General features: G+C 45.5%; 1 protein-coding gene across 2 annotated transcripts in view; it reads left to right on the forward strand.

Moving 5' to 3' along the window:
• The first annotated feature begins 10,929 nt into the window (after positions 1-10,929).
• Positions 10,930-19,886, forward strand: part of CD4 (CD4 molecule) — a 126,427-nt gene continuing 117,470 nt past the window's right edge. Inside the window, exon 1 of one of the 2 annotated variants that reach the window (XM_085619838.1) lies at positions 10,930-11,198. The gene's annotated coding sequence lies outside the window, so the exon portion shown is untranslated. The remainder of the gene's footprint in view (positions 11,199-19,886) is intronic. The other variant, XM_085619839.1, reaches the window with a different exon arrangement.

A 19,886-nucleotide genomic window follows, 5' to 3' on the forward strand; every position in this document is an offset into this window, starting at 1 on the left:
TAAAGCGCTCTGTTATCCCTCGGGATCTTGTTCGCGCTATATAAAACTTTATAAATAAAATAAATAAATAAACAGTGCTTTAACTTTTTCATCAAAGAATATAGCGAATTCCGATGCTTTCTTTGGAGACCGATTATGAAATAATGGGGTGACCCATAATAGTCCACGGACCTTGGTAATGTTCAGTATAGAAAACAATGGTCCTAGACTGTTTCTAGTTGAGTCTACTTCTGAACGGTATTCATTAAGTCAAAATTTATATGCATGGTACACATAGAGATCAAATTGCATCCTAAATGTACTCCACTTCATTGTCAATACAATTAAATATATATCCTCAAAATGACACACAAGCACCAAATATAGCTCCAATAGTGACTGTTTAATTCCACAGTCATTATAACGGATCACTGTAAATAATGCTTCAAAACAGAAGAAAGGGTTGTTCCAAGGGGAGTGTGAGGAAGAAGAGTGCTCGTGAATTAGAACAGATGTATAGGGAGGGAATTTAACGGATAAATTTAAACAATCAATTTCACTTAGTAATGTCCTTAGTAAACTGATCGTGGTTTACAATAACACCAGTCTGACAATTGGGCCTGTCTCTCGTGGATTTATGAGTGTTTGCTGTCTTCCTGGTAGCGTACAGAGTTTATTAATCTGTGAAGAGGCAGGGTTAAGGTGAAGTTAGGTACAGGCCCTCTGGGGGAGAGCATTGACGTTTCGACCCTGACGTATGGAGGGTAGTTTAATTCCTCTGCAGGCAGGTCTTCCTCAGGACGGGGGGTAGGGAGGAACAACCTATGACGCGGTGAAGTCAGGATTACAGCCCCACTGGCAGCGATCCGCATTAATTCAGCTGTGAGGCGAATATGTTAGAAGGTTGCAGTGTTGAATGAATAAAAAAAATGGGGAATTAATCACCCAGGGCATCTCATTAGGCATCCCAGGTGCAGTCCGGGGGATCCATGCTGTACTCCTCGAGTCAGGAAATGAATACCGTTCAGAAGTAAAATCAACTAGCTTTCTTTGGAGAATCATCAGGCTTGGTGATTGAAGGAGAGCAGTTTGGATTTTTGATGAGGTCAAATAGGTTTTTTGGGTCTGTTTTGGGCTGAGTCGAGGAGGGTTCTGAAGTGTGATGCTTTTTCATGGAAGATGTGTTTGTGGTATTCTGATCTTGCTGAACGTAGAATAGAAAGATTAGTGGTGGAGAGAGATTGTCTCCATTGTTTCTCCAGGATTCTCAGGTTCTTCCTTTCTTCATAAAGGGATTTATTGAACCATGATGCTGAGGGAATAGGGCTTTTCCTATTGCTTTGAAGTTGAGCGACATTATCAATTTTGACTGCAAGGACTGAGAGGCATTGGGAGGTGAGATCATTGACATCCAAGTTAGGGTCTAACCTTGGAAGTGATAGCATAGCAGAATCACAAAGAGTGTCAAGGTCAATGTTTTTGGTGTTAGGAAACCAGGTAGTCCTTTTAGGTTGGCTAAGAGTTATAGAGTGTGATAGGTGAAGACAAAAGGGGATGAGGAAGTGGTCAGACCAGTCTACTTGAATAGGGATAGCAATAGTAAGCATGTCTGCTTTAGATATAACAAGGTCCAGAATTGAGCCCTTAGAGTGTGCTGTTTCAGTGCAGTGTTGCAAAAGATCATTCGCTGAGATAAAAGTGGCAAGCCTAGTGGCAGCAGAGTCTTCCAGAGCCCCAGTGAAGATTAAAGTCTCCCAGGAAAATGTGTCTGTCTGTCGCTTTGAGAGCGTTGGTTGCTGATGAAGTCGGTGAGTTCCTCCAAAAAAGAAGGGCAGTCATCAGGCGGGTGATAAATGGCATGATGACCAATAATGTTCTCTCTTGACCCCAAGCCAAAGGCTGGGGGGCCTCTGCCAATGTCCTGTGGTCTTGAGAAGCGAGCAGCATCACTTTTTATGTCCTGACTCAAACAGTGTTAACCAGAGCTCACTTCTCACCCTTGTAGGTTCACAGTCACTGGCTGCACCACAAGCCCTGAGCTGCTCCTCTGTACCCACTGATCAAGTTCAGTGGCGAACAATAAAAATCATCCAGAGCTTTCGCCCCATCAGTGCAGTGAGGACATGGCCTGGCAGATCTGTGAGTGGTTGCAATGTGATATACACTCATGTGGTGCTCCATAGCAAGCTCAAAAATTGTTTCTAGTGATGCCTGGAGTGGCTGGATTTTAATACTGTTATATCAGCCGCACAATTCTATTTTTGAAGTTTTCGGGCCCTGTCCCATGCCAGGGTTCTTAGAGCTCCAGGCCAGCAGTCATGCACGCAACTGATTCCTCTGCCATGAATTATGTCACCACCACATGACAGGTAGTTCTGTGGTTCTCTGGTAAATTGTACCCTGTACCCAGTGCTTAGTTTGTAAAAAACAGAAGTGCCAGAGGCCACTGCAGCTTGCACCACCCAGTGCTTCTCCCAGCGTTGCCAATGACACAATCAACACTACTACTACTATCAAACTCCTACAAGAGTGATAATTCTGACTATTCCAGGTCACTCAAAGCTATAAAAATGGCATGGATGTCAGGTTTTAGTTATTCTGAATATATTTATTTATTCGATTATTAAAGAACTGTTGCTGAGCTCTTCTCAAATTAAACAGCACCACCATGTGGCAGACTGTCATAATTGCTGGTGGTGACAATTAAGTGCTGGTGCCGAGCACCGGAAACCACAGGCGCAAATTAAGCACTATCTGGACCCTGTCCGCCCCCTGTAAATCTACACCTTTGGAGGCACATGAAGCACTTGATATAGGAAGCTCGCTGAACTAGTAGCTGGGCTAAGTTCAGGCTGGCATTACCCACTCTGCTGGGAGCCCATATACGAGCTGTGCGTATGGATGAATGTGAGAGAACATTGCATGTGGAAAAGGGCCTTTCATGTCCAGAATCTGTGGAAGGATACTGGTATCAGCATCATTATTGGTAACTGGGTCAATATTCTACTAATAATATGGGACCATAGATTGGGATCAACTTAGGCCTCTGCATAGTCATATGCAGAGAGAACAATTAAAGCTCATGTGCGCCCAGTGGGAGCAGAAAGTGAAATCCTCTTTGTAGCTTCCATCTGGGCTAAGTGGTTCTCACTGCTCTTCACCTGAAACTAGATAAGCTTGTGTCTCAACCGCCCTAGATAGGGTGACATCTTTTACCCAATTAGGGACAGGTCCCCTACACCTATTGACTCATAGTCAGCATAGACGAGAGGTCTCCTACAACTATGAACTCATAACCAGAACATGGTGACAACTCTTCGCCCATAAAAGAGAGTTCCTCTACACTTCTGGGCTCATAACCAGCACCCAGTGACACATCCCACCCCTTAAGAGACAGGATCCTACTAGTACTGACTCATAACCAGCAAATGATCACATCTCTTACCCCATAAAAAACATGTTCCCTAATCTATTTCCTCATAAACATCACACGGTGACATTTCTTGCCCCATAAGAGACAGATCTCCTACAGGTACTGACTCATAACCAGGAAATGATAACATCTCTTACTCCATAATAGACAGGTCAGGCGCGCAACGCCCATTGGGCTAAAAGGGATTCTTCCCCCCACCCCCCATCGTGTGTCTCAGCCTGGGCTGGGTCAGCTCGAGCTGCTGCAGGCTCAGCTTGCGGGGCCTGGAGTCTAATTTCCGGCACACCCGAGCTTTTCACAGGTCTTTGAAGCCCATTTGCATATTTATATATCTTTGTAAACTGGTTACCGAGGCTTCGCTTTTTTTTCTTCTGGTTCCAGTACCCCCAGTACCCCCTGGGCCCCCACTCTGCCTATTACTTACATTTGTATTTGGCTTTTACTGCCGTAGTGTGGGAATGCATTTCAGTAGTATGAGAGTGCATTTCATGAAAAGGAATATAAAGTAGGGTTATCAAAAGAAACATTTCTACCATTTATTGTTTAAAGAGCCTGCAAACGCCTCGTCTTGACACTGAATTGGGTTATATATAAAATAATATGTATTCATTTGTAATGTGACTTTTCTTTCTTTCTTCCCTTTAATTATCAGTCATGGATCATTAAGATAGTCCTAGAACACAATTAAAAATGCTTTCTATTTATATTTGCTGTTCCAAGTATGCACAGATAAGTGTTGAAAGTAGACTTTAGGTGACTGCTTATTTTTGTACCGTCTGGGACATCAATATAATGAGCTGGCAACCCTAATCACAGGACTGGAAGTTTATTGCAGGATGAGCACAATATTTATTTCTGGCACTACCCTCGTTCACTGGACCCTGAATAAGGCAATAATAGCAATAGTTTAACTTATATCTGAAACCCTACGCTAGCCCTCAATAACTTGCTGAGTTACTTCAAATGTCTGGGAATGCACTCTGCATTCTGACAACTCACTCTCGCCCTTCACTTTCACACTCACCCTGCACTCACAGCGATCACAATATACTCACCCTGATCACCATGTACGACACCATTCACCCGCTCACCCTACACTCAGTGACCACACTACACTTATGCCACTCGCCATGAACTCACACCGCTCTCCCTCCACTTACCCTTGGTGTAGGTCGTGAGGTCATGCCGACATACCTAAGACCACATGGGCATGTGATAAGGTAGACGCAGTTCTTAGTGTTACAATTGTTATGTCCTCGTTGTTCCCAGATGAAGTTCTCGAGGGTTAGTTGTTTACTGTGAGTTGTGGTGGAGCAGGCGTGGCAGTTCCCACATGGGTAGTGGCCTGTCACCGGGGGTAGGTGCCACAGCGTGGTATTTGGTGGATCCGGTCTTCTTTGTAATGGTCGCGTGTTGACCAGTCTGTCACGTAGGTTAGAGGTTCTTTTGAACGCAAACCGTGGTTGTTCCAGTTCCAGTGTGTCAGTATTCAAGATCTTCCAATTACGTTTGATGATTTGTTTAATCCTGTTGGACCGGGGTGTGAACGTGGTAACACATGTGATAGACTCGCTGGGTACCTTGATTCTAGTTTCCAGTAGTGTCTCCCTGTGGTTGTTACGGGCTCTTTTTCTTGCGTGTCTGGCAACCCTCTTGGGGTAGTGTCTATCCAAGAGGTTTTTTTCAAGGTGGTTTGCTTCGGTCTCATAGTCCTGACTAGTTGTGCAGTTGCGTCGTATATGCAAGTATTGACCGTACGGTAGGTTCTCCCGAAGGGCCTTGGGATGGTGGCTGTTGAAATCAAGGAGGCTATTACAGTCCGTGGGCTTCTTGTGTAGTGTTGTCCTCAGGGCACCATCCTCCAGGATGATCTTGAGATCCAGGAAAGGGATAGAGGTTTCGCTCATAGTTCCTGTGAATCGGAGATGTGGGTTCAGTTGGTTGACCCATTCCAAGAAGGTCTCGCAGGATGATCTAGTGCCCTTCCAGAAGATCAGGATGTCGTCTATGTACCGCTTCCATGTAACGAGGTTATCCTTATATGGGTTTATGTCTGAGAAGACATAGCTGCTCTCGAAGGAGGCCATGTACAGACCAGCCAGACTCGGCTGGTACTACCCATGCTGGTACCTTGTACCTGATGGAAGATGGAGGTTTTGTACATAAAGACATTTTCTTTCAGGGCTAGTGTGATCAGGTCCAAGATGAAGGCCACTGGTGTGTTAGTTAGGGGTTCTGCCCTCTGGAGTAGATCGTCAACAACCTCGATGGTGGCGTCTTGAGGGATGTTGGTATATAACGCTTCTACATCCAGAGTCAGAAGTAGGTCAATGGGTTCCGTATTATCTTTGTTGATGGTTTCTATTAAGTTGAGGACGTCCCGTGTGTCCTTGAGATAGGCGGTGGTGTTTTGAACCAGCGGACGGAGGAAGTAGTCGCTGAATTGGCTCAGTGGTTCCAGGAGGGAGTTGATACCTGAGACAATGGGTCTTCCTGGAGGGGGGATTACCCCCTTGTGTATTTTGGGGAGGATATAGAAGAATGGTGTCTTGGGGTCATTGTTGATCAGAAAGGCCGCTTCATGGGGGGAGATCCACCCCTCCGTGCTGGCCTCATTGACCAATATCTTGATCCTCTTAGACAAATCCTCAGTCGGGTCTGTGTTCAGTTTGCGGTAATATTTGGTGTTCCTGAGTTGTTTCTCACATTCAGCTTCGTAGTCGGTAATATCCAGGAGGACGGTGGCACCCCCTTTGTCTGCAGGTTTTATGATGATCGTTTCATCTCTTCTGAGTGATTCCAAAGCCCGGCGTGTTTTATTTGGAAGGTTATTGTACGATGACCCTGTTCTTAGTCGAGTCGTCTCTTTGAGTACGGCCTTCTCGAATGTGAGGACCTCAGGTGGAACCATTGCGGTGGTAGGTGTGAACTTGGATGGGGGTCTAAGTCCAGAATCATCTCTGTCATGAGTTGGTTTCCCCTGAAAAAACGCATGTAATCGTATTTTTCTAAATAGTTGGTGTAGTTCCTGATTCATCCTGAAGTCATCCTCTTTAGGGGTGGGAACAAAACCAAGGCCTAGTTCAAGGGTCGCGGTTTCCTCTTCATTCAACTGTTTCTTGGAAAGGTTGACGATCAGGGTCTTTGGTTTGTCATGCTCCTGGTTTGTCTCTGCTGTTGTTGTTGGAGTTGTCCGGCGTCTTGCCATTGTACCTGTTTCTGACCTCTTCTTCTCCCTCTGCCTCGTCCCCTGCCTCTGTACTGAAAAGGAGGTGGCGGGTTTGGGAAGAATGGTTGAGGGTAGCCGGGCTGTACATATCCTGGTTGTGGTCCGTTGAATGCAGGGTACCACATTGGGGCTTGAGGTGGGTAAGTGGGATGATGGAAGCCATAAGGGTCGGGTGGCATATGTTGGGGTGGGGGGAGGAGTCCCGGTTGTAACGTAGCTCTCCCCCAGCTCCTTTCACTCGAGTTGCTGTAGGACGAATGTCCTGAATGATTAGATGATGTTGAGCCGTCTTCCGAGCGGGCATCGTTATCTGTGATTTGATAGTCATCTTTGATATAAGGGTAAACTTTTTCTCTGTCAAACTTCTTGACATCTTTCTGGAGTTTTGTGATTTTTTGTTGTAACAGGTAATCACGGTGTTCATTCATCTCGCTATTGATCTCCGTGAGGCGTGTTTTAAAAGATGATATGTTGATACCTGTTTTCAAGCCATCTTCAGAGATTTTGATCTTGATAATCAGGGCTTCTGATAGGCGTTTGGCTGTACTAATAATCAGTATTAGCCAGTCACGAGTGCACTTCCAAGCAATCTGGCTCCATTCCCTTTTGAATATCGGATCGTCTAAAAAGATGTGAGGAGCTGTCCGTACTATAAGGCCATTGGGGGCCGCATTGGCCCTGAGATATTCGGTCATTATCTGGCCGTGGAGTGTAACCTTGACCAGTGTTTTCTTAAGGGTGGTTAGTGAATTCCAGTCTCCTTGGGAGCTGGAACATGCCATGTTCCCGTCCGTGTCAAGTATAGATGGTGTTTTAAGAATTTCAGAGACCATGTCTTCGCTGAATGCGAGACCCAAGTTGTCCCCCGTGTTAGATGTCGTCATGTTCACAAATGTGTAGTGTCGGGCAGAAAAAGAAAAAGGAAAGGAGGGGAGGTAGAGGGGTCCCTCGGCTGAGCCGCCGTGCTAATACTGAATCAAAAAAGGAAAGGGGGACCAGGAGCTGGTTGTGGTCCAATGTCCGTGCTCCACCAATAACAGTTAAATCAATGAGGACATTGTTCCATGTTGGCGGTGAAACAAAATTAATGATCACGTGCTCAACAAAAAAGCGAAGGAGAGAGAAAGAGTGTAGAGGGGGAGGGGAGGTAGAGGGGAGGTGAAAAGAGGCAGAGAGAACTATCCCCAGTGTCAAGGATCCAATCCCGAAGGGGAGGACTCAATGTAGCCTCTTGTTGGCCCTCACACACCCCGAAGGATGTCTTGCTTCATCATTGGGCTTGTTGTTGCTCCTCGTCGGGCCGGCGCTGCAATGCCCGACGGTCCCCCGAAGGGTCTCTTTATCGGAGGTCTTTTAAAGAGAAAAGCCGATAGGTGAGTGCGAGTGTGTGGGCTTAAAAAATGGTGATGGATCCAAAAGGTAGGTGATTGCGTGTGTGCAAAATGTGTGAATAAAAATGCCTAGGGGTGTCCAAAAAGCGCTACTTTAATGTTATGGGGCCCCTGGCAAATTAAAAAGACCGGTAGGTCAAGGAGTCACTATTGAGCGCAAGGTGCTAGTGTGACTTATAAAAAGGTCGACATGTTTCACGCCTAATTAGCCCGGGAGGGTCAGTGGCGTTTCTTCAGGACCTAGCTATGTGGGAGGATGTGCACGGTGAAGACGGGGGTTCACACACTTTGCACGCACGCAATCACCTACCTTTTGGATCCATCACCATTTTTTGACCGGGGACCGTCGGGCATTGCAGCGCCGGCCCGACGAGGAGCAACAACAAGCCCAATGATGAAGCAAGACATCCTTCGGGGTGTGTGAGGGCCAACAAGAGGCTACATTGAGTCCTCCCCTTCGGGATTGGATCATTGACACTGGGGATAGTTCTCTCTGCTTCTTTTCACCTCCCCTCTACCTCCCCTCCCCCTCTACACTCTTTCTCTCTCCTTCGCTTTTTTGTTGAGCAGGTGATCATTAATTTTGTTTCACCGCCAACATGGAACAAGGTCCTCATTGATTTAACTAACTCACTACACTTATGCCACTCGCCATGAACTCACACCGCTCTCCCTCCACTTACCCTGCGGTCACATGAGCACACCGCTCACTCTGCACTCACAGCGATCACAATATACTCACCCTGATCACCATGTACGACACCGTTCACCCGCTCACCCTACACTCAGTGACCACACTACACTTATGCCACTCGCCATGAACTCACACCGCTCTCCCTCCACTTACCCTGCGGTCACATGAGCACACCACTCACTCTGCACTCACAGCGATCACAATATACTCACCCTGATCACCATGTAATCACACCATTCACCCGCAGACCCTACACGCAGTGACCACACTACACTTATGCCACTCGCCATGAACTCACACCGCTCTCCCTCCACTTACCCTGCGGTCACATGAGCACACCGCTCACAGCGATCACAATATACTCACCCTGATCACCATGTAATCACACCATTCACACGCTCACCCTACACTCAGTGACCACACTACACTTATGCCACTCGCCATGAACTCACACCGCTCTCCTTCCACTTACCCTGCGGTCACATGAGCACACCGCTCACTCTGCACTCACAGCGATCACAATATACTCACCCTGATCACCATGTAATCACACCATTCACCCGCTCACCCTACACTCAGTGACCACACTACACTTATGCCACTCGCCATGAACTCACACCGCTCTCCCTCCACTTACCCTGCGGTCACATGAGCACACCACTCACTCTGCACTCACCGTGATCACTCTGCACTCACAATGCACTTGTGCTGTTCACCCTGCACCTCACCCTGCAGTCACACGAGCACACTACTCACCCTGCACTCATGTGACACTTCACTCACCTGTCCTCCTCACTGCTCACTCTGTAATCTCACTCAAACAAGCCCATCACTAACCATGCATTCATTCGTCCCACTCTGCACTTACATCCGCGCCCAAATTCAAATGGTCATGTCATTCACCCTGCACTCACTCCTCTCACCCTTCTCTCACACTGTCGCATTGCTCACCGTGCACTCACATGGGCACTCCTGTCACCCACACAGCTCAGAGGGTTAATGTGCCTGCTACAAAGAGCGTGTACCTTGCAGATCACAGAACTGAGCGTGAGGAAACTACGGGTATCCCTATAAAAAAAAAATGTTTGTTAGAAAAGGGCTATAGAGCGATGAGGTGCATTGTTGGCGAGTGGTAGTGAGGGAATTCATGGAGAAGGAGGAAATGGGGAAGGGGCGCCAAAAAAGACTGTTGCACCGTGTACAACCAGTGCTAGGGCCGGACCTGGCTGGGAGTCTTAGCCTCCCCACCACCACCCGAAGTTCGGGTCTAGTTGCGCCCCTGAGACAGGTCCATTACACCTGTAGACTCATAAACAGCTCATGGTGACATCTCTTTCCCCAAAAGAGACAGGTCCACTACATCTGTTGACTCATGAAGAGCAAACGATCACATCTCTTACCCCATAAGAAACATGTTCCCTAATCCATTGACTCACAAACAGCACACGGTGAGATCTCTTGCCCCATAAGAGACAGTTCCACTACACCTATAGACTCATAAACATCACACTGTGACATTTCTTGCCCCATAAGAGACAGATCTCCTACAGGTACTGAGTCATAACCAGGAAATGAGGACATCTCATTCCCCATAAGAGACAGGTCCATTACACCTATTGACTCATAACCAGCACACGGTGACATCTCTTGACCCCATAAGAGACAGGCCTCCAGCACCTATTAACCCAAAGGGCACACCTTGCTATCTCTTACCCTATGAGCGAGAGACAGGTCCCCTACACCTACTAACTCGATGGGCACACACTGACATGTCTTCCCCAGGAAAGATAAAGCCCTTCACCTCAATTAATACTCAACAGGCACACAATGGCATCTTTTAACCCATAAGAGACAGACCCTCTATACCTATTATACTCCATCCAGCTCAGAAATACATCTCTTGGAAAGTAAGAGACCGCACCTGTGAACTTGTGAACTTATAGCCTGGACACAGGGACCTACAGGCCTGAGAGAGACACCCCCACACTCATAGACACAGAATCATTGCATCATAGCGCTGTACACTCACAGCCGGCGCACAGTGAGAGCTCTCACACTACAAGAGACGGGTACCCCTACAACTAACTTTAACACAGATACACACACACACACAGCCACACAGATATACACACACACACACAGCCACACATACACACACACACACTCAGAGTATACATTGTTTTTGACTGAAACATCTGCTTCAGGAAGATGGCTTGCCCTGCTTCTGAGAAGGTGCTACCCGCATGTGTTTGATTGGCAGTTGCTGCCACGCTTAACTCAGACGACATTTATATGAAAAGAAAAAAAAAATGCAAGCCTCGAAAAAGGAAAAAAGGAAAGATCAGAAAAGGGTAAAAAAGCAAGCTTCCTCTCGTCAGAAATGTGGTATGGCACTTTTCTCCCTACATCGTCGGGTGTTTTAGAGACAGCAGCAGGTGCGAGCAGACGTCACGGCGCTGCAGCAGCCTGAAGGTAAGAACATTTATTTTATGTCTTCCAACAGTTCATCAATTGATCCCTCGCTTTTTTAGTCCATAAACATATTTTTTGACATCTACATTTACAGGTTTGGGAGAATTAATCTTTAAACTAAATAGAAATGTTAAGAACAAATAAGCATTGGTCACGCGTCTATATTGTAGGCTGTTTTGTGGTACCTCCTATTGGACAGAAACAACAGCACTTCATTTGAAACGAGCGTGTCATGATGGGCTGTTTATATAAAAGTGTTTTTTAAACATTCCCACATTTCACCCAAATCCGGGTACTCCTTCTCAACAGACATCACACCGCCCCCTTCCTTTTAATAGCGCCTCAAGACCCCATCCAGCTAGTTAGGGGCATCCGTGAACAGCAAAGGATTACACAAACAAGGGTTCCCTGGAACAGGGTAACTGCTTTGGGGGTGTTTCAGGTGTGTCACCCCCCCCTAATAAATGTATTCTCTAGTACATAGTTGGGACTGTGCTTTCAGCTGTGTATGGTGAGGTATTCGTTGGATTTCACCTAGGATTTTTACATGCACACACAGAATAAAACACACACACACACACAAATTCTCTCTCCTCTCTGGTTTCAAGTTCGTAAAAAATTTTGGTCATTTCACAAAATATTTTTTTTAAGTACCACTAACAATCCCCGCTGCTCTCTCTTCCCACTGCCCCTGAAGTCCCCTCATATCCTGCATCTCAGATAATGTTTGTTAATAAGTTATACCAGCATGATTGTTGGAAATTCCCCTTACGCCCCTCAAATCTTACTGACCAAGCTACGCCCCTGCCTGAAAAGATATATTTTTTATGTATAATTTTCACGCTGCCAAGAGAGGCCGGATGAAAACCTTACAAAAGTACCATTTTTTTTCCAATTTGACAAATAAAAACACCAAAAAACTCAACTTTATAAGTTTTCGCAAAATCCTTCATTAGCACAGACGCTCTAGCAGGGAGCACCTTGGCACCAGAAACAATAAACAGTGAGAAGTGGTGGGGCTTATACAGGATCTGGTTAGCTCCCCTTTGACAAAAAGAAGAAGTCATTTTCTTTGTGGACAGTAATATTGTCAAGAAATTAAAATCAACTGAATTTATCATATGAGAAAGACAAACACACATTCCATTAGGGCTGGTAATTCTACGGAGGGCGTAAACAAAAGTTTGTGCCTATATTGGAATCACAACTGGTGTGCACAGCATTTTCCATGCACAAATTTTGGCCAGTAAATTGATGCTCTTGGTGCACTGAAAAAACTCAATTTTATTCATTTATTTATTTATTTATTTAAACGGTTTTATATAGCGCTGGCTAGACCTAAGGGTATCAGAGCGCTTTAAAGGGGATGTAAGTGGAAACACTATGCATTATTACATTCGTACAAAAAGGAAAAGCAAAATATATGAGCAAAATGTAAAGAACTATAAATACATAGACAAGGAAATAAGAAGTAACATTTAGTCCATAACCATCAATATTATGAGTCTTGTAGGTCTGGTCGTGGGAAACGTCAGAATATCATGGGGGTATTGGGAATACCACACTCCGAGACAGGAAAACAGAATAAGGAGGTAACAGGTCATCGGGATAAACCAAACCCAGAGTATCCGTATTTTTCTGGGTGGTATTACCTCCAGATAGCAATGGACACCAGGAATGGAGGCCAAATTGCTTTTGTGTCCCGCTTTTTGGCTCATTGAAGTTTCTACATAGTCGGTGGGCTTAAAAAACAGTGCATTAACCCAATTAAAGTGCCTGGAAAATGTAGTTTCATCTAATTTAGCCACATCTAAAACTCTTACTAAATCCGCAGAAGAAATTCAGACTTTCTTAAAAAAGGTCTGTGCAATATGTAGAAAAACACATTTTTCTTTTTATTTAAGTGACAGAGAAGTCTGTCAGTGAATTTTTTGCAGAATCCTGGGCTTTTTGTAAGTGATATGTGTTTATTTAAAACATAGATGTCAGTGTATTTTAAAGTTCTATTAAACCCCTATCTGTATTTTAAACTATGCCCATTTTGAAAGCTTACAGCTCAATCCTGAAAATATAGTTTTGTGTTTTTTTGAAGGAAATGTTTCAGCATGCGCTTTAGAGAAATTCAATACACCTTTTTTTTTAAAGCACCCTGCAAGTAATTCATAAGACCTCTTTGGCATTTGAAAATATGGTTTGTGCTTTTTAAAGATATGCTTGTTCATTTTAAAAATAAGTGTGCCTTTTTAAAAACAAGTCTGTGAATTTTCAATGAAATTCTGTGATTTTTTAATAAATATGTTTATGCACATACTAAGGTACATTTTGACCTTGAAAAATGTGCAAAACTAATACTCAAAAAAGATGGAAAGAAACATTCTTAGAACATCGAATTGGACGCAGAGCACAGAATTAACTTCTTGGCCGGAAGGAGTCTATAAATACTTAAGTGTGATGAAGATGGAGCCACCACAAAGCTTACAGAGTAAAAACTGACGAAGAATATTGATTAAGTGAAACATTATTTTGAAGAGTTTTTTAAGAGCAGCTTCAAATCAATTTACAAGCAAATAGTGCATTTTTAGATTATATATTCCAACAGCAAAAGGTGGCATGGGCCTCAGTGGAATACAAACAGAATACACCTGCAGGCTCACACAAATAGGGCTGGAGACTCCCTTAGCATCATTAACAGATCTAAATGTACAACGTAAAAGGCATCTGCTCAGTCAGCAATGCCTGCTGGGATGAAGGCACAAACACAGACAAAGACTGGCTCCCCCTTCTCCCCATGATATGCCTAATAGGACACGGCACCCCACTTCTCCACACATATATACCCTAAAACGTTCACTCGGGTCAGACATGAACAGAGGCCACTCTGAGTGCAGGGGGATTGACAACTCAGTACATTCAAGATGGAAGGCAGAGCCCAACCTCATTTCTCTGAGGCCTGAACACTGAACTGTTCTGGCTTCTTTTACCTGATGATCTTGGACCCTTGGATGAGGAAGACAATACTAATTTTACCTACTTTTTAATTAAACCCCTTGCACTGTGTTCTCTTATAGAACTTCTGAAGTAAGTGAAAAGCAACACGCGTCTCCACAAACATTTGGCCATGTTCAGCACTCCGCAGCCTTTTGGCTAGATTTGCGCTGAAGAAATAACATATACATATCATAAACATGCAAAAGTTCTTAATAAGTTCTACATGCATACATACATTTTTTTGCACCATTTAAAGTATTTCTGTGTTCCTAAAATGGAGTAAACAGACCCACATTTTAGGTTAGTTTGAGTCTTTGGAAAGACCTGTTTGTCTTGAGAAAATTTGGAGGCTGAAATGTTATATTCTTTTCTAACATCTTCTCTGTAATTTTCCATCAAAGGTGTTGAAAATATGTATATGGAAGGTGGAAGGTGAATCCATATATATATATATATATATAGATCCTGGAAGGTACTGGGCAACTATTTTGCATTGCTAAATGAGGTGTCACATCGAGATGGGGCTAGCTCCTCTAAGAAATGTTTTGTCAAGGAATTAAAACAAATTGAGCTGTGTCCTCCATATCTGTGCTGTTATACTTCAAAATAATACATACAAATTTGAAAAAAATAAAGAAATGTTAAATTCGAAGCTGAAAGCGAATAAAGAGACCATCAACCATTACACAAAGGTGAGAGGCATGGGATTCAGCGCGGGGTCACTCCTGAATGGAGTAACCATTGCGCGTCACAAGCTGCTGAATAATAATCATAATTGAAATCACAAGAAAATAGTGCGTCAATATTTCCCCCCAGGGGCGACAGAAGTCTTTGATGTCCTTAGACAAACAAAGAAATACACAACTCATATGCTTCACGGGCAGCACTGTCTGCCCGGACCATGCAAATGTTTGTGAGATTAGAGCAGGGGTCTTCAAACTTGGGGCCGGGCCACCTAAGGGGGTCTCAAGTGATCCCAGGGGGGCACCAGGCTCTGGCCAAAAGAAGCATTATGCTGATAGCAGTGCTTTGTGTGGAAAAATGAGGGGCTGTAAGCCGCACTGTAATGGGCCATCACTAGCTTCTTTTGTCATTTATATCCTAGCTGGGAAAAATGGTAACAGAACTTAAATGCAATGTTTAAATATGTCTTGTGTTTTAATAAGTTCAGATGTTTAAACATTAATAGAATAATTGTGAAAAATCTGAGGGTGGCCTGATGAATTTAATTTCTTTGCTGAGGGTGGGGGGGGCAGCATTAAAATGTTTGAAGACCAATGGTTTAGAGAGATGGTCGGATCCGTTTCTAGGTTTTTTGCTGCCCTAGGCAAGAATTGAAAAATGCCGCCCCCTCCCTTTTACTACCATCACTCTCTCCCCCTGTCATCCAGGCTAAAAGAATTAATGCATTAGATATTCCCAAACTCATGTTTTTTGGCGCCCACCCCCTTTTGCCACCCTAGGCGGCCGCCTAGTCTTGCCTAATGGTAGAAACGGCCCTTGAGATGGTGGAAGTGGGGAGGCCAGGGCCTGGTGGTACCAGCACCCATGAATTCTAGGGACTCCAATGCATTGGTACCACTTTATGTTGAGAACACCACTGGGGTCATGAATGCCGTACAGCGTCCCGGTGACCCATGTCCATCCTCGTCAGGAGAGTACACCAGGCACTTGTTGCATTCACTTCTTCACTGAATGCAGTGTGTTAAAGTTTCTTCCTGGTTCTATCCCCTCCTGAAAGCCCCCCTCATGCCCCCACTCCCCCGGCTCAGCTGTGGCACAATCGCTTCCCTCCTAAAGCTGGGACCCCTTTCCTTAGTAAAATCCTGGAAAGGAAAAGGTGTTGAGTAAAGATCTGATTCAACACCCAGAAGAGAACAACATCTTATATCTGCAGTTAGGTTTTAGACCCTGTTGCATTAAAGGATCCACTCCGAAGGACACAAGCGAGTCTGAGGTTGAAACAGCTTTCGGAGCACTAAAGGGTCTCCTTGTCTTCCCTGATGCTCTTAATACCACTGACCATGGTGAACTTACCAGCCGCCTGGAAGAAGTGGCAAAGGTGTCCCAGCCTAACTTAAATGTTTTAAATTGCTTTTTTCCCAAAATATCGAAGGTGGAAAAGGATGGGGTGCTGGTTTTCTTGGAGGAACTAGAAAGGAGCGGCCCCTAGGGATACCCCTTATTTTCACAGTTTTTAACATCTACACGGAGTCCCCTCTTGATGGTTCGCAGGTACGGTTGAGGGGTGGGTATATTTTCAGATCTACGCAGACGCTCCCACCGAAGACTGTTTTTGATTCAGATGATTAGGTCCTCTCCCCAGCCGATGGAAGCGACTCAGGTGTGGATGAAGCAGAGGTGGTTAAAGTCAAAGCTTACAAAATGGCACTGTTATTGGAGGGCTCTCAGGAGTCTACAAACAAAATGAGTGAACCCCACAAGTGTTTGCCTGGCCGGGGGCAGAAGTAAACCTCAGTCTGGCTCAAGAGGCGAAGGCCCCTGGGGTTATTGTGTGTTCAAAGTTGGAAGTCCAGACAAACCAGTTAACTAAGACTCGCGGTTGTGGCACTACAGCCCTCCGTGGCCATGTCACCTGAGATGGGCAGTGTGACCACAGCGAGAGCCATGCTGGGGTCTAGATCAGTTTACTACTGTACCCCGTCTGATGGTGAAACCAAGAAGACCCTGATCATTTTTAGAAAAATCTGAATTTAGCTGCAGAAGTGGTGGGAACTCCGACACAGGATCCTGGAATCCCAACATTACCTAGACTCCACCTGCGCGCGGTTAAGGAGCAAGGGAAGCTCATTTTTAAAGTGATTAAGTAGGGCGATCTGCCACACTGGAAGGATAAGCTCAAGCCACATTTTCTTTTTATTCCCCTTTTGTTCTTGGACAAGCATTTGTTGGAAGCACCTCGAATTAAGAGAAGCATCGTAAAGGAGAAATTGCTTTAGGTTTTGGAAGCAAAGAGATGAAATGCTCCTCCCAGGGAAATGAGACATCAACAAGCTTGAACAATTTAAGAGCAGTCGGAAAACATTTCTTTTTGTGTCAAGTCGCTGTTACGCTGCCTGACATTGCTGGTGCTTGGACATCGCCAGCTGTTTGACACATTAAAAATGTAGTCAGTGTAAGCATACACTATGAATTAAAATACATTCTGCTCATCATTTTTTTTTAGAAATTCTTTGGCTCTTTTTCAAACATTATTTACTTTTTTTTTTTGATAATCAATTTTATTAATTTCAGAACATATAAGCAGGTCAGCATTGACACGGAGGACCACAAATGTATTACATCCATACAAATAAGATATCTTCCAAACACCATTCCAGCAGTGCAAGTCAATAAGGCGGTTTAGCCACTCAGTCAAAGTCCCCAACAGTACCCAGCCATTTACCCCATATTCTACGATATTCCTTAGGGCAGCTACGTGCCATGTACAGGGCCCTTTCTTGGGTCGCGCACCAGTCCACTCCCTAAAGCCACCTCTCCAGGGTCGGTGGGTCAGGGCATTTACATGCCGCCGCTATATCAAGCTTGGCAACAATCATAGCCGTGTTGAAGAAAATCTTTTCGTTTCTGGTACCGTCTAACCCATCTGTGATCCTTAAAATTGAGTGTTTTGGATCGTGAGGAACCTCCCACCCAAGGACTTCTGTGAGCTCCTCCTCAATGCCCCCCCAGAAATTGTCTAGTTTAGCATAGGACCAGATCACATGGAAGAAATCCCCTGGTGCCAAGCCACACCTTGAGCACGACGCATCGGGTCGCAAACACGCGCGATGGAGGCGCAGTGGAGTGAGGTAGGCAGTGTGCAAAAAATATAGTTGAACTAACCTAAGTTTGGCGGAGGCAGTGATTGTCTTGGGTGACATAAGGGCATCCCGCCAATCTACCTCATCTAAAGGGCCCACCCATTGTATCCATTGGTCCCTCAGCTTGTCCAGGGAGGTGGGGGTATTGCCTCCCTTACCCAGATCCCCCAACATAGTCTGGGCCTCGGTGGGGCTGTATTCCGGGAGCCGGGTGCCAGCGGTGATGTGTGTCCGAAGAGCATGCCTTAGTTGTAGGTACTTATAAAATTGGGAGGAGTGCAGGGAGTAGCGGGTTTGCAGTTCCTGGAAGGAGAGCATGTGACCTCTGGCCCAAACGTCCCCAAGTTGTGTGATACCTATCAGGTCCCAGGCTCCGAATCCCCGCAGGCCACTCGTCTCCCGAAGCCAGGTCCCGTGCCACATGGGTGTGCATTGTGTCAGTGTACCCAACAATCCCGTATGACATAATGAGACACGCCAAGCCAACAGTACGGACCGAGTCACGTCTGGTATCTGCGATGAGAGAGTTCCCCCATACATCATGGTTTGGATCCTGGGAAGGCCCAGTACGCTCAACTCTAGCCGGTAGGCTGGGTCAGACCATCCCCCATGAAACCAATCATGGACCACTAGGAGACGTGTTGCTAGGAAATATAAATACAAGTGTGTCAACCCCATACCCCTGTCGAAGGATGGAACCCGGCACACAGACAGAGCCAAACGCACCCGTCCCCCCCCACCACAGTAATTTAGTCAATAGGCTATCTAGTTCCCTAAACCAGGACCTGGAAAAACAGAAGGGAGTGTTTTGAAGGACATAACGGAATCTGGGAAGGATCATCATTTTAAATAAAGCGACCCTACCTAGGGGGTTAAGGGGTAATGCCTTCCACTTCTGAAGGTCTTCTTTGGCCTTTTTGACCATAGGGGTGACATTGAGAGACCAGCACAAATCCGGGAGCAGGGTGATCCATATCCCCAAGTAAAGTATTTGCCATTTTAAACATACTTGTTACATAACATTGCAGTAGAGGATAGTCAGTGTGTCCTTTCTACGTAATGCGCAAACAAGCACATCTCCCAATGTCTCAGTACAGTGTTTGCCAAACTGTGGGTCGCCAGCCGAATCTTGGTGGGTCACAAAAGTGCGAGCAATAAATAAAGATGCCTTTAAATTCTGTGTTTATCTTTCACATTTAGTGCTTCAAAGACAGAGGTCAAATGACAGACCACGGGTCTTTAATATGACTTTGGCAGTGTGGGAGCGAGGCCGCCACGCTCCTCCCATGCTTCCACACCGCCAAAGCCAAAACAGACTGCCCACCAGACTATGACTTTTGAGTCACTGGTGGGCAGTTCTTTGGCGTTCCCACGGCGGTCCCTTTAAAATAGGTAACGCAATGGGAATGTCAAAGCATGTTCCTGCACAGTCCGAAATGCACAATGTTGTGCATTTCATTTCATGCAGGAACATGGGGATGCATGCAGACAGGGGGGCACATCATTTGGCCCCCTGCATGCACACCATAGTGCAGAGTAACCAGGGGGCCATGTTTGGCCCCCTTTGTTTCATCACCACCACAATTTTCATGGTGGTCGCACAGCCACAAAAAGTGTGGAAGGTGAGGAAACTTGTAATATGCTTGCTGGGGCCGCAGCAGCCCTGCCAAGTATATTGCGGCCTCAAGACTGCTGTGCCACTGCCAGGGATCTATGATCCCTGCCGCGTTTGCGGTGGTCCCAGGGCGGCCTGACTGCCCTGGTCATAATAGGGCGGTTGGAAGACTGCCACTGCTCTCCCCAACAAATCTGGCAGCCCTAAATGTCTTCTGACAAATTGCTGCTTATGAGATTGGTGTTTACTTTCTCTAATTTC

This window comes from Triturus cristatus, chromosome 7, assembly GCF_964204655.1.
Source record: "Triturus cristatus chromosome 7, aTriCri1.1, whole genome shotgun sequence".
In the NCBI taxonomy this organism is placed as follows: Eukaryota; Metazoa; Chordata; class Amphibia; order Caudata; family Salamandridae; genus Triturus; species Triturus cristatus.